Source organism: Oryctolagus cuniculus, chromosome 21, assembly GCF_051225735.1.
Source record: "Oryctolagus cuniculus isolate XC-2025 breed Fujian yellow rabbit chromosome 21, ASM5122573v1, whole genome shotgun sequence".
Classification (NCBI taxonomy): domain Eukaryota; kingdom Metazoa; phylum Chordata; class Mammalia; order Lagomorpha; family Leporidae; genus Oryctolagus; species Oryctolagus cuniculus.
Window position 1 is genome coordinate 4,249,051 of NC_142887.1, and position 13,973 is coordinate 4,263,023.

At 40.9% G+C, this 13,973-nt stretch overlaps 1 pseudogene; it reads right to left on the minus strand.

Moving 5' to 3' along the window:
- Window positions 1–11,990: 11,990 nt before the first annotated feature.
- Window positions 11,991–13,556, minus strand: LOC100357532 (protein-L-histidine N-pros-methyltransferase CARNMT1-like; annotated as a pseudogene).
- Window positions 13,557–13,973: the final 417 nt, after the last annotated feature.

Genomic DNA, 13,973 nt, shown 5'->3' on the forward strand with positions numbered 1-13,973 from the left:
TAGAATATTAATCAGCCTTAAAATGAAAAGAAATTCTGACACTTGTTTTAATTTGACTGAACTTGAAGTCATGCTAAGTGAAATAAGATGGTCATAGAAGAACAAAATTTGTTTGACTTCTATGAGATCGCTAAAGTAAATTCATAGAGACAGATAGCAGCCTAGGGTGGGGAAAAGTCACTAGAGACTGGAATGCAGAGAGGAATGGGGAGTTAATATTCATTGACTACAGTATTTTAATTGAAGAGGAGGAAAAATAGTTGGGATATGGATAGAGGTAATGGTTGTGCTACAATATGAATGCACTTAATGCCCTTGAAATTCGTACTTACAAATGGCTAAAATGATGAATTGTATTGTGTGTATTTTACAATTGTTTAAAAGAGAGAAAAGGAAAACTTTAGGCAAATTTGTTGTGAAGGAAAATGAAATGTTTGTCTCACAACTATGAAGTCCACATGTGGATCTACCTGCAACAGCATCATGATCCAGGGCTAATGATCAAAATATGGGATCTATGTCTTGACCTCCCATCACTTAAGACCCCTTGGGATAAGCCTCCAAAACCATCAGACCTACTTCACTGCCACACTCAGTTAAGTAAGAAAGATCCATTTCCCATGTAGACTCAAACAGGGTGATATCAATCCCTTTCCATTTCTTGAAGCACCAATAGCACTTATTACACAATTACGGAAATCAGCTACTGTGGCCAGAGTGTAGAATTCAGTGACAGGCTCAGGCTAAGGCCCTGTGCCCCAACCCTGGGATGGGACAATCAATCACATTTTAGTATAGAGTCTAGGAAGAGAGTGGATGATGGTGTCCCCAAGTTCAGATAGAGGTGTAGTTTCCAGAAGGAGAAACAGAAGAAATAGTTATTCATTCATTCATGCCATTGTTTATTCAACATTTTCTATTGTTTTGTTGTTCAGTCATTGGCTTAATGTGGGACGAAAGACAACCACAGTCAGGGCCTCGTCTTTGCCTGGAGAAACATTATCTTGTGCAGAATGACAAATGTATGATGTTACTTCAAAAACTTCAGAGGGCAGGCATTTGGCATGGTGGTTAAGATGTTTATTGAGATGCCGACATGCCATACCAGAGTATCTAGGTTCAAGTACTGAGTCTCCTGATTCCATGTTCCTGCTTTTACACACCAACAGAAGCAGCAGAGATTACGGTACAGTTGATTGGATGACCTGAGTTGAGTTTCTCACTTCTGTTTACAGCTTGGCTCAGTTCCAGATGGTGTGGGTATTTGAAGAATGAAGATGGGTTACTGGCAGTCTATGATGTCTTTGGCTTGCAGACACATCACCCTGATCTCTGCTTTTACTTTCACACATTCTGCCTGTTCCCATATCTGCCTCCAAATCCCCCCATTTCATAAGGACATCATCCATTGGATTGTGAGCAAGCACACTCTAGTATAATCTCACCTGGATAATTTAATGACCCTTCTAAGTCACAGTCTGAATTACTACAGTCATGATTTAAATACCAAATTTGAGTGTTAGGGAGCACAATTCATCCTTGGCAGTGACTGTCCTTTTTCTGATCTATCTTCCTTGTTTCAAAAAAGTGTGAAAAATGGAGATTTAGGAAGAGGAGCACCTCCTTATGGTGATATGCAAGAAACAGAATAGACCATGTTGAGGATTGACCTAAGTTGACTAAAAATCTTCTAGAGGGGAAGGGAAGGTTCAAGGAGGGGTGAGAATTTGTAGCTTCAGGGAAAGGGAAACTTCCAAAACTGAGGAGACAGGGTGGACCTGCGAGGAGGACTCGGATGCCTGAAGTGCAGAACACCAGCAGGGGAGTCTATGCAGCAGTGCTGGAAGCCTTAGACCACTCAGGAAATAAAAATTCAACAGAGTGAGTAGCACCTGTGGAAAGAGTGCACAGTTCAGGGGGGATGAATTGAGGGACTAAATGCACCAGGATCCCTTGGTGCCTCCACCCTCCCCCAAATCAGAGCTTCGGTGGGCAGGCAGCAGCCATCTTGTTTGTTTACATTTGGGCTTAAAGGTGAGCTGCCTCTGCCTCTGCACTAACCTTTGGAAGTGGAGTCCAAAGGTGGAGTGGAGCGACAAGACACTCCTTGTGCAGGGGGTGCAGCGAGGGTGCCCCGGCCCGCGGGGTAATCAACTAGGACATGAGGAGGGCAGACCTGAATGGAGAGACAAACCAGACACGAGAAGGGAGACCAAGACAGTACTCTGATCAAGGTCTCAACTTTATTGGAGAAGGAGGTGGCTCATATAGTATAAGGCAAGAATTGTACAGTTGAGGGTAAGCAGGAGTCATCCCACAACATAGATCAAAGGAATAATTTCACAGGAATCAGTATCAATTTGACAAAGGGAGTTACAGCGAGGTCTTACAGCTACCAGATGTGCTTATCAAGGTACAAGAAAGAGAGCACTGAAGCCAGAAGGCCAAGCGCTAACCATATCAGTGAATTGTACAAATGGAATTTTCTAGTGAATCCTCCTTACAGGAACACAGCTGAAGGTTAGTTTAAACAAAGGCCTATACAGGGAAACCAGCACAGTGGCTCCCAACAGAGGGAGGACAGCTCAAAGCCCTGACACCAGTTACCAGAAAAAAAAAATTGAATAGCACCCACAGGAAGAGGGCATGATCCAGGGGGATGAACTGAGGGATTAAAAATGCCAGGATCTTTGGAGCCCCCACCCTCCCCACAATCAGAGCTGCAGCGGACAGAGAGCAGCCGTCCTGTTTGTTTACATTAGGGCTTAAGGGAGGCTGGCCTCTGCTCCAAAGGAGGAAGCAGCAGGGGCAGAGTCCAAAGGTGGTCTGGAGCTACTCAACACTCCTCATGCCGTAGGTGCAGTGAGGGAGAGCGACTGACCAATGAACCTCAGGCACAGACACATAAGGGAGAACATAGGAACAGGGAAACTGGCCCCCAAGGGGCAGAGATTGGCACCTCAAAGCCCTGACACCAGCCCACTCAAGTTACAAATAAATAAATAAGTAAAAAATAAATAAACAAACTCTAGAAGGTAGAGCAGCCTGCTTACACTGGATATTGGTATAGACCACAGCAGCTTATAGCAGAGGGAAATCAACCTGAAAAACAAACCAGACAGAATACAAAAAAACAAAGAAAAAACCCACAATAAGAATATAGAACATATAAACTCGCCAATGGAGCAAACTAAACCAACCATAACAGAGACTGAAGAAGAAGAAGAATTTGAAACCATGCCAGAAAAAGAATTCAGAAAATTAATAATCAGATTACTTAGAAATAATGAGAAACAGTTTCGAGAGCTGAATGAAAAACAAGCCCAAGGATTAGAGGTCCTAAAGGGAAGCCAGAATGAAGTATTGGAAATGAAAAACTCAATTGACCATACAAAAAGCACCGTGGAATCCCTCGGAAATCAAACAGATGAAATAGAAGAGCGAATATCAGAATTTGAAGACAAACTTCCAGAAATAATACAGTCAGTTCAAACACAGGAAGAAGAAATCTTCCTACAATCTTGTAGGAGATCTATAAGATGAAATCAAATGGTGTAATGTTCAGATAACAGAAGTCCCTGAGGGGGTGGAAAGAGAGAATGGATTGGAAGCTGTTTGTAATGAAATAATATCAGAAAACTTCAAACAAAGGCAGCTGGATAATAACAGGCAAATTCAGCAGATAGCCAGGAGTCCGAACAGGATAGACCGGAAGAGAAATTCACTGTGACACATTGTTGCAACAGTGACACACAAAGAACAAATCCTAAAATGTACCAGAGAGAAACGACAAATCACGTTCAGGGGTAAGTTAATCAGACTACCCCAGACTTCTCATCACACACACTACAGGCAAGGACACAATGGCATTATATATTTCAAGTTTTAAAAGACAAACAATCCCAACCTAGAATACTATACCCTGCAAAGCTATCATTTATGAATGAAGGGGAAATAAAGATCTTCCAAGACAAAGAGAAATTGAAAGAATTTGTATCCACGTGTCCAACCCTACAACACTTGCTCAAAGACATGCTGCACACAGAAATACAAAAACAAAAACTTCACTACAAAAAAAGCTAATGTAGAGTAAGCTACAAACAAATTTCAAAATACATAAACAGCTCGTTTCAGGAAACAAGACTGGGAAAAGAGAGTACTTAACAGTAATCACACTGGACATTTTTTCATGTGTCTGTTAGCCATTTGGATTTCCTCTTTTGAAAAATGTCTATTGAGGTCCTTGGCCCATCTCTTAAGTGGGTTGTTTGTTTTGATATTGTGGAGTTTCTTGATCTCTTTGTAGATTCTGGTTATCAACTTTTTATCTATTGTGTAGTTTGCAAATATTTTTTCCCATTCTGTTGATTGCCTCTTCACTCACCTGACTGTTTCTTTTGCAGTACAGAAACTTCCCAATAGTTAATTTTGGCTTTGACTGTCTGAGCCTCCAGGGTCTTTTCCAGGAAGTCTTTGCCAATACCTATATCTTCCAGGGTTTCTCCAATGCTCTCTAATAATTTGAAGGTGTTGGGTCATAGATTTAAGTTTATAATCCATGTTGAGTGAATTTTTGGTAAGGTGAAATGTAGGGGTCTGGCTTCATGCTTCTGCATGTGGAAATCCAATTTTCCCAGCACCATTTATTGAATAGACTGTCCTTACTCCAGGGATTGGTTTTGGATCCTTGATCAAATATAAGTTGGCTGTAGATGTTTGGGTTGATTACTGGTGTCTCAATTCTGTTCCATTGGTCTATCCATCTGTTTCTGTTCCAGTACCATAATGTTTTGATAACAACTGCCCCGTAGTATGTCTTGAAATCTGGTATTGTGATGCCTCCGGCTTTGTTTCTGTTGTACAAGATTGCCTTAGCTATTTGAGGTCTCTTTTGCCTCCATATGAATTTCAGCATCATTTTTTCCAGATCTGAGAAGAATGTCTTTGGAATCTTGATTGGTATTGCATTGAATGCATAAATTGCTTTTGGGAAAATGGACATTTTGATGATATTGATTCTTCCAATCCATGAGCATGGAAGATTTTTCCATTTTTTGGTATCCTCTTCTATTTCTTTCTTTAAAATTTTCCAATTTTCATCGTAGAGATCTTTAACGTCCTTGGTTAAGTTTATTCCAAGGTGTTTGATTGTTTTTATAGCTATTGTGAATGGGATTGATCTTAGAAGTTCTTCCTCAGCCGTGGCATTGTCTGTGTATACAAAGGATGTTGATTTTTGTGCATTGATTTTATATCCTGCTACTTTGCCAAACTCTTCTATGAGTTCCAATAGTCTCTTGGTAGAGTTCTTTGGGTCCCCTAAATAAAGAATCATCATCTGCAAAGAGGGATAGTTTGAGTTCTTCCTTCCAAATTTGGATCCCTTTAATTGCTTTTTCTTGCCTGATAGCTCTGGCTAAAACTTCCAGAACTATATTGAATAGCAGTGGTGAGAGTGGGCATCCCTGTCTGGCACCAGATCTCAGTGGAAATGCTTCCAACTTTTCCCCATTCAATAGGATGTTGGCCGTGGGTTTTTCATAAATTGCTTTGATTGTATTGAGGAATGTTCCTTCCATACCCAGTTTGCTTAGAGTTTTCATTATGAAAGGGTGTTGTATTTTATCAAATGCTTTCTCTGCATCAATTGAGATAATCATATGGTTTTTCTTCTGCAGTCTGTTAATGTGGTGTATCAGATTATTTCATTTGCACACAATGAACCATCCCTGCATACCAGGGATAAATCCCACTTGGTCTGGGTGGATGATCTTTCTGATGTGTTGTTGCATTCTATTGGCCAGAATTTTATTGAGGATGTTTGCATCTACGTTCATCAGGGATATTGGTCTGTAATTCTCTTTCAATGCTGCATCTTTTTCCGGCTAAGGGATTAAGGTGATGCTGGCTTCATAGAAAAAATTTTGGAGGACTCCCTGTTTTTCAATTGTTCTGAATAGTTTGAGAAGAATTGGAGTTAGTTCTTCTTGAAATGTCTGGTAGAATTCAGCAGTGAATCCGTCTGGACCTGGGCTTTTCTTTGTTGGGAGGGCCTTTATTACTGTTTCAATTTCTGTCTCAGTTATGGTTGTGTTTAGGTTTTCTATGTCTTCCTGGTTCAATTTAGGTAGGTTGCGTGTGTCCAGGAATCTATCCATTTCTGATAGGTTTCCCTGTTTGCTGGCATACAAGTCCTTGTAGTAATTTCTGATGATTCTTTCATTTCTGTGGTGTCTGTTGTTATATTTCCTTTTTCATCTGATTTTATTGATTTGGTTCTCTTGTTTTTTTAGTTAGTTGGGCCAATGGGGTGTCATTTTTTTTTTTTTTTCAAAAAACCAGCTCCTCATTGGGCTGATTTTTTATAATATTTTTTTTCAGATTCAATCCTGTTGATTTCTTCTCTGATTTTAATTATTTCGCTTCTCCTTCAAGATTTGGTTCTGGCTTGCTGCAGATTTTCTATATCCTTGAGATGCATTGAAAGCTCATTCATTTGGTGTCTTTCCAATTTCTTGATGTAGGCCCCTATTGATATAAATTTTCCTCTTAACACTGCTTTTGCTGTATCCCGTAAGTTTTGATTTGTTGTGCTGTTATCCTCATTTACTTCCAGAAAGTTTCTGATTTCGCTTTTGATTTCTTGAGTGACCCAGTGTTCATACAGGAGCATGTTGTTTAATCTCCATGTGTTTGCATATGCTCTAGGGATTCCTGAGTTGCTAATTTCCAACTTGATTCCTTTATGGTCTGAGAAGCTGCATGGTATGATTCTAATTATTTTAAATTGCTGAGACTTGCTTTATGGCCTAGTATGTGGTCAATCCTAGAGAAGGTTCCAAATAATGCTTAGAATAATTGGGACAGTGCCGTGGCTCAATAGGTTAATCCTCCACCTAGCTGGTCCGGCACACTTGATTCTAGTCCCAGTCAGGGTTCCAGATTCTGTTCTGGTTGCCCCTCTTCCAGGCCAGCTCTCTGCTGTGGCCTAGGGGTGCAGTGGAGGATGGCCCAAGTCCTTAGCCCTGCACCCCATGGCAGACCAGGAGAAGCACCTGGCTCCTGCCTTTGGATCAGCATGGTGCACCGGCCACGGTGGCCATTTGAGGGTGAACCAATGGCAAAGGAAGACCTTTCTCTCTCTCACTGTCCACTCTGCCTGTCCAAAAAAAAAAAAAGAATAATTTAAATTCTTTAAGTGTAGGATGAAAAGTTCTGTAGATATCTGTTAGATGCATTTGGGCTATAGTGTCATTTATATCTAATGTATCCTTGTTAATATTCTGTCCAGTTGATCTGTCTATTTCTGAAAGTGGAGTATTTAAGTCCCCCAGTACTATTGTATTGGAGTCTAAGTCTCTCTTTAAGTCCATTAACAAATCTTTCAAATAAACTGGTGCCCTGTAATTAGGTGCATATTCACTGATAATTGTTATATCTTCCTGTTGAATTGATCCCTTAATCATTATATAGTGCCCCTCTTTGTCTCTGTTCACAGATTTTGTGTTAGTTTATGTTGTCCGATATTAAGATGGCTATGCCCGCTCTTTTTTCATTTCTGTTGGCACGGTATATCTTTTTCCAGCCTTTCACTTTCAGTCTGCATGCATATTTGTTGGAAAGATGTGTTTCTTGTAAGCAGCAAACAGATGGCTTTTGTTCCTTAACCCAATCAGCCAATCTGTGTCTTTTAACTGGATAGTTCAGGCTATTAACGTTTAATGTGACTATTGATAAGTAGTAACTTTGCCCTTCCATTTTCCCAAAGATATTTTCTAATATATGCTTTGAATTTCCTGTGATTATTTGCTGTGTGGTTTCCTTCCTTTACCTTGTTTCATATTGATGAACACTTTTCTGTGTGTAACACATCTTTAAGCTTCTTTTGCAGCGCTGGACGAGTCATGACAAATTCTTTCAATTTCTGGTTGCTATGAAAGGTCTTCATTTCACCTTCATTGACAAATGAGATCTTTGCAGGATATAATATTCTGGGCTGGCAGCTTGTCTCTCTTAGTACCTGGGCTATGTCTCGCCATTCCCTTCGAGCTTATAGGGTTTCTGATGAGAAGTCTGCTGTGAGTCTAATTGGAGATCCTCTGAGAGTAGTCTGATGTTTTTCTCTTGCACATTTTAGGATATTTTCTTTATGTTTCAGTGAGGTGAGTTTAATTACAATGTGTGAGGGTGAGGATCTCTTTTGATCATGTTTACTAGGGGTTCTATGAGCTTCCTATACTAGGATGTCTCTGTCCTTCTCCAAACCCAGGAAGTTCTCTGCAAGTATCTCACTAAAAAGGCCTTCTAATCCTTTCTCTCTCTCCATGCCTTCAGGAACTCCTAGAACCCAAAAGTTGGGTTTCATAATAGTATCCTGAAAATTCCTGACAATCCTGTAGATTCCCAACAATATTTTTTAGAGTTCTAATTTCCTCTTCTTTTCTTTGGTCTGATTGTATCCTTTCCTGTTCTCTGTCTTCTAAGTCCGATATTCTCTCTTCTGCTTCACTGACTCTGTTTTTAAGCCTCTCCAATGTGTTTGCCATTTGATCTACTGAGTTCTTCATTTCATTTGATTTCTCTTCACTATCTCACTTTCTTGTTCTACTAGTTTCTGCATTTCATTTTGATTCCTCCTTAGGATTTGATTTTGAAAACTTCTACATGTTCTTTTCATACATTTTTTGAGATCTGCTTCTTGCATTTCTTCTATCTCATCATCTTCATAATCTTGGCATGGTCTTGTTCATTTGGGGGCATCATAATGTCTTCCTTGTTCCTGTTCCTCCATTTATGTGTTTGTTAGTTGGCATTGTTGAAATATTCTTCGGATTCTTCTTCCCTTACTGTGGTGTTTTTTTGTTCTACTATGACTGTATTAAGTGGACTGTCTGCTTTTGAAGGAACCTTAGAGACTTGAGATGGGTGTGGCCAGAGATCTCTGTTCAGTTCTTCAGGGTTAAGGGTGTGCTAAAAGTGATACACTCAGGGCCGGCGCCGCAGCTCACTAGGCTAATCCTCCGCCTAGCGGCGCCGGCACACCAGGTTCTAGTCCCGGTCGGGGCGCCAGATTCTGTCCCGGTTGCCCCTCTTCCAGGCCAGCCCTCTGCTGTGGCCTGGGAGTGCAGTGGAGGATGGCCCAGGTGTTTGGGCCCTGCACCCCATGGGAGACCAGGAAAAGCACCTGGCTCCTGGCTCCTGCCACTGGATCGGCACGGTGCGCCGGCTGCAGCGCGCTGGCCGCGGCGGCCATTGGAGGGTGAACCAACGGCAAAGGAAGACCTTTCTCTCTGTCTCTCTCTCTCACTGTCCACTCTGCCTGTCAAAAAAAAAAAAAGTGATACACTCAGGTTAGGCATGGTAAATCTCTCTCTCTCTCTCTCTTTTTATTTGATTCAGAATGTAAGTAATTCTGCACAGCTGAGTGTAATTGAAGGTAATCAGCTTCTGATTTCTGGATTCTGTGGGTGTAACATTCATCTGCTCTTTCCCAAGGACCACACAGGGAATCTGTTCTGACCTCAATGTAGGATCAAATTCTCCGGCAGTCTCCCACTGGGTTGCCATGGTTACTGAATTGTAGCATCTCTGGAGAGTACTCACATGAACTCCATGATTTCTCTCACCCATAGTCTCTTTTTTCACTGTCTCAGTTCATTAGCTCCACACATTCACTAGGTCCTAACCTCCTGTTATTTCACCCCCACCAGAGTCAGGTTTTTCTGCTTGGGTGTGGGTGGGTGCAGCCCTGGGGTCACGCTGCTTTTACATATGTCCAAAATGGCACCTGCTCTTTGTCTTACTCACCTTTGAGAGGTAAGCAGAGAGAGAGAGACTCCTGTCCATACCGGTCCTTTTTTTTTTTTTCCTTTCTCCTCTAGTTAGCCTGGTGAACTTTCCTCAATGGGACTTCAAGCCTTGTTCTCTCTAGGCTCCTTCTGCCATTTCCTCAATAATTTCTCGGGTTACTTAGGTTTTGCGTCACCTCCCCTTCCAGCACAGATGCGTAGACTCTGTGGCTGGGCTCCTGAGCCATAGGCATCTTTTCTCTCCCTGTAGATCCTCCGTGTCACATGCACTAGATCTGGAAGAGTTTCCTCTACAATTTTTTTCCCAAGCCTTTCCCTGAAACTACAGTAACTCCACTTTTATTAAACTATCTTTTCCCGTACTATCAGTGCATGTCCTCACTATTCCACCATCTTGGCTCCACCCCAACTCCATATCATAAGTGACAACAAAACTCTATAAAGATTTACAAGCAAGTGTTCCTATTAAAACATGGAAATTATGCCACAAGCACATTATTAAGTCCATCTAATCCAAATTGCCACAGAGGTCCTTTAAAGCAATCATAATAATCTGTGAAAATATTCAAGAAAAGTTATTCCTTTTCTCCAAGAAAAGGTTAAAGCATTAGTCATCTCTACTTTTCAAGCTACTGGAAATGGAATAATGAACATTTAAAAAACAATAACAAAAAGGAAAACTCCCTCCAATATAGATCTGCTAGAGGTAGAAATTTAAAGCAGCATACACTGTTTAAGCTTCATCAACCAGGGAACAAAATGGTGCTAATCTGAAATTACCTAAATGTCTGCTGTTTATAATATCTAAGACACAGACAATGGGTTGTAATTTATCCCTGAATTTCATATTCAAAATTTCCTTACATTAATACATTACAGTATATTCCTTATATTAATTCCTTACATTAATTAGTAAATTATGATAGTTTTTACTATTAAATGATTGTTTTAACAATGGAAGTGCTTGTTTTCATAACCCAGATACCATAAAGACATCATTGTAAACATCACACTGACAAACTCTGTATTCATTTAGTTTGAAATTATATATTGCAAATGGGCAGATTTTATTCCTATATTCTTAGTTTCCAAATATATTCTTTAAAAAAGCTTCTGTACCTCATTTATAATATTGAGATCTCATGCATTTCAAAGTGATCCATGGGCCAGCACCATGGCTCACTAGACTAATCCTCTGCCTGCAGCACCGGTACTCCAGGTTCTACTCCCAGTTGGGGCACCAGATTCTGTCCCAATTGCTCCTCTTCCAGCCTAGCTCTCTGCTGTGGCCTTGGAAGGCAGTGGAGGATGGCCCAAGTGCTTGGGCCCTGCACCCACATGGGAGACCAGGAGGAAGAGTCTGGCTCCTGGCTTCAAGATTGGTGCAGTACGCTGGCCGTAGTGGCCATTTTGTGGGGCGAACCAATGGAAGAAAGACCTTTCTCTCTGTCTCTCTCTCTCACTGTCTAACTCTGCCTGTTTAAAAAAGAGTGGTCCATGATGAGTATGTGTTCATCAAGTGTTCAGTTTAATGTGGCTAAAATACTTAATCTCAGTTACCTGAATGCAGTTTAATGACTTGTGATGCTAGTAAATTTAGCATCTCATGAAAATAAAATTTTTTGATGCTTCTCTAAGTTCAACTGAGCTAGCAAAAATAATTTGAATGACAAAAATACACATCTTTTATATTTAGATTGCTTAGGTCCAAATGAATAGAAGCCCCAATAACAGATGCTGACTGTGACAGGCAGATCCTTAGAGTCTGGCAAAATAACTCCAATGCAAAGACACACACACAAAAAAAAAAGAAAGAAAGAAAAAGAGAGATATTATTATGTAGACTTCAACACTATTAGTCAATAAGATGGCAGACTTGCAATGGATATAGCTTCAAGAAGACACTGGAGATTAGAATGTTTTCACTCAAAGACCTGAACTTCAAGGAAGGTATACTTGAAGACATTCCCTCCATATTACTTATGTAGTATGAATCTGCATGGCATAGTATATTTCTGAAAAAAAATCGAAATATTAATAGGTACTGCTTCTGAATTTTGTTAGGAATAAGAAAGCACCACTGATTTGAGGTTGTCCTGTCATCACTGATAGTTGATTTTGAGTTGTTTATTTCAGCCTTTTCTTACTAGACTTTTTTCTGAGTAATGTCATGTAAGACCATTATTGTGGCTTATGGACCACAAACAAGACACATTTATAGTAGTATTTCATCATAGATAGATCATCCACAGTACACATTGACAAGACAGATTCTTACAACACCTCTACTTGAATCCATATTGCAGAATGACCATTTTTTATATCCTCATAGTTCGATTCCACGGAAAATTCATGTGCCAAATTTTCAAAGTGGTACAAAAGAGGTCCTAGATTTATCCAAATTCCACCTGGTTTGAGTTTTTTCCATATTGTATCAACATAACCAATTACATTGTGAGCTGTATCTATGAAGAAACAATACAGTTCCTGATATTGCATTCTGAACAAATCTTCTACAGGCATAGAAAAGTTAGAACCAGAGCTGGTGCCACAGCTCACTAGGCTAATCCTCTGCCTTGCGGCGCCGGCACACCGGGTTCGAGTCCCGGTTGGGGCGCCGGATTCTGTCCTGGTTGCCCCTCTTCCAGGCCAGCTCTCTGCTGTGGCCAGGGAATGCAGTGGAGGATGGCCCAAGTGCTTGGGCCCTGCACCCCATGGGAGACCAGGATAAGTACCTGGCTCCTGTCATTGGATCAGAGTGGTGCACCAGCCGCAGAGTGCCAGCTGCGGCGGTCATTGGAGGGTGAACCAACAGCAAAGGAAGACCTTTCTCTCTCTCACTGTCCACTCTGCCTATCAAAAAAAAAAAAAGAAAAAGAAAAGAAGAAGAACCAGGAGGAAGACTTGGGGAGGGGGGTCAACATCAGGGAAGAAGATGTGTCAAATCTGATCAGCCGATCTCCAGTTATTGCTAAGCTCATGGATCCAGGGATAACATTTACATTCATTAATTTCAGAGCATCTGTTGAGTAAAGTTGGAAGAAAAGAGCATAAAAAACTCGGTTCATTTCCTTGACAAGCATAACCTAGCACAGCTTATTCCCAGGCAGGTCTTCCTAGTGCAGCACCAGGTACCAGAACAGTTACTTTAGAAGGATCCCATCTCTCCTTGGGAAATTTTTTTTAAAAATCTCCTTAATGCTTGGCTGGTAGCAGGCATCCCTTTCTGCTTTCCCATTTTCACTTCAGTCTCTCACAAACTGTCTCAATGTGGATTTTAACTTATTCATGTCAAACGTAGATGCTGCCCTAATCTTTCCATTCCCATCTTTTCCATATTGTTTATTTTCAAACATATGCATGCTTTCATTCACAACGGTGAGTAGTATTCATTGATTATGATCAATGCATTTTCGGATCTTGTCCAAATGTAGAAGAAGTTGAGGAATTAGTTTCTGCCAATTAGGTGGAAGTGATCGAAACTGTCTTTCTTTTCAATGTTCTCACTCATGCAAATTGGTGCCGTAATGGCAGAAGGCATTAACGATCTTCCAGAAGTGCTTGCGCCCGAGCCTCTCTTCCTCCGCCGTGCTGCGTGCAGCGGTGGATAAAACCTAAGGAGCCCTAATGCGGCGGAGAACTGCACTTCCCTCTGGCTCCCACCACAGCTGCCTCCCCGCCCACACTTCCACCACAGCCTTCAGGCAGCTGAGAGGCAGGAGGCAGGGGCCACGTCCATTGCTGCATCGCAGCCGCAGCCCTAGGCCTGGCTCACTTGCATCTCATCGCGAGTGAAAGTGTGGTGGCCGTCCATTACTTTTACATCAAAATTGGAAAAAGGTGTAAAGTACAAATGAATGAACATAAAGTACAATTAGACCAAATACCCAGTAACTTTCAAAAGAAAGATACTTGCAAAAAGGGTGACATTATTAAGTTCAAAGCAATAAGATAATTTATATATATTAAGAACTAAAGATTGAAAAACCTGGAATGTGAAAATGACCATGCTTGACAAAATTGAGAAACTGTATACATAAAATTTTTAAGAGGACACAGAGATTTTCATTGAGTTGAAAAATAAAGTGAAATCATAATGAAAAAACCTACAAAGTTTCATATTGTGGTTAGCTTTCACGAGGACATTGGTGGTTGATATAGGTG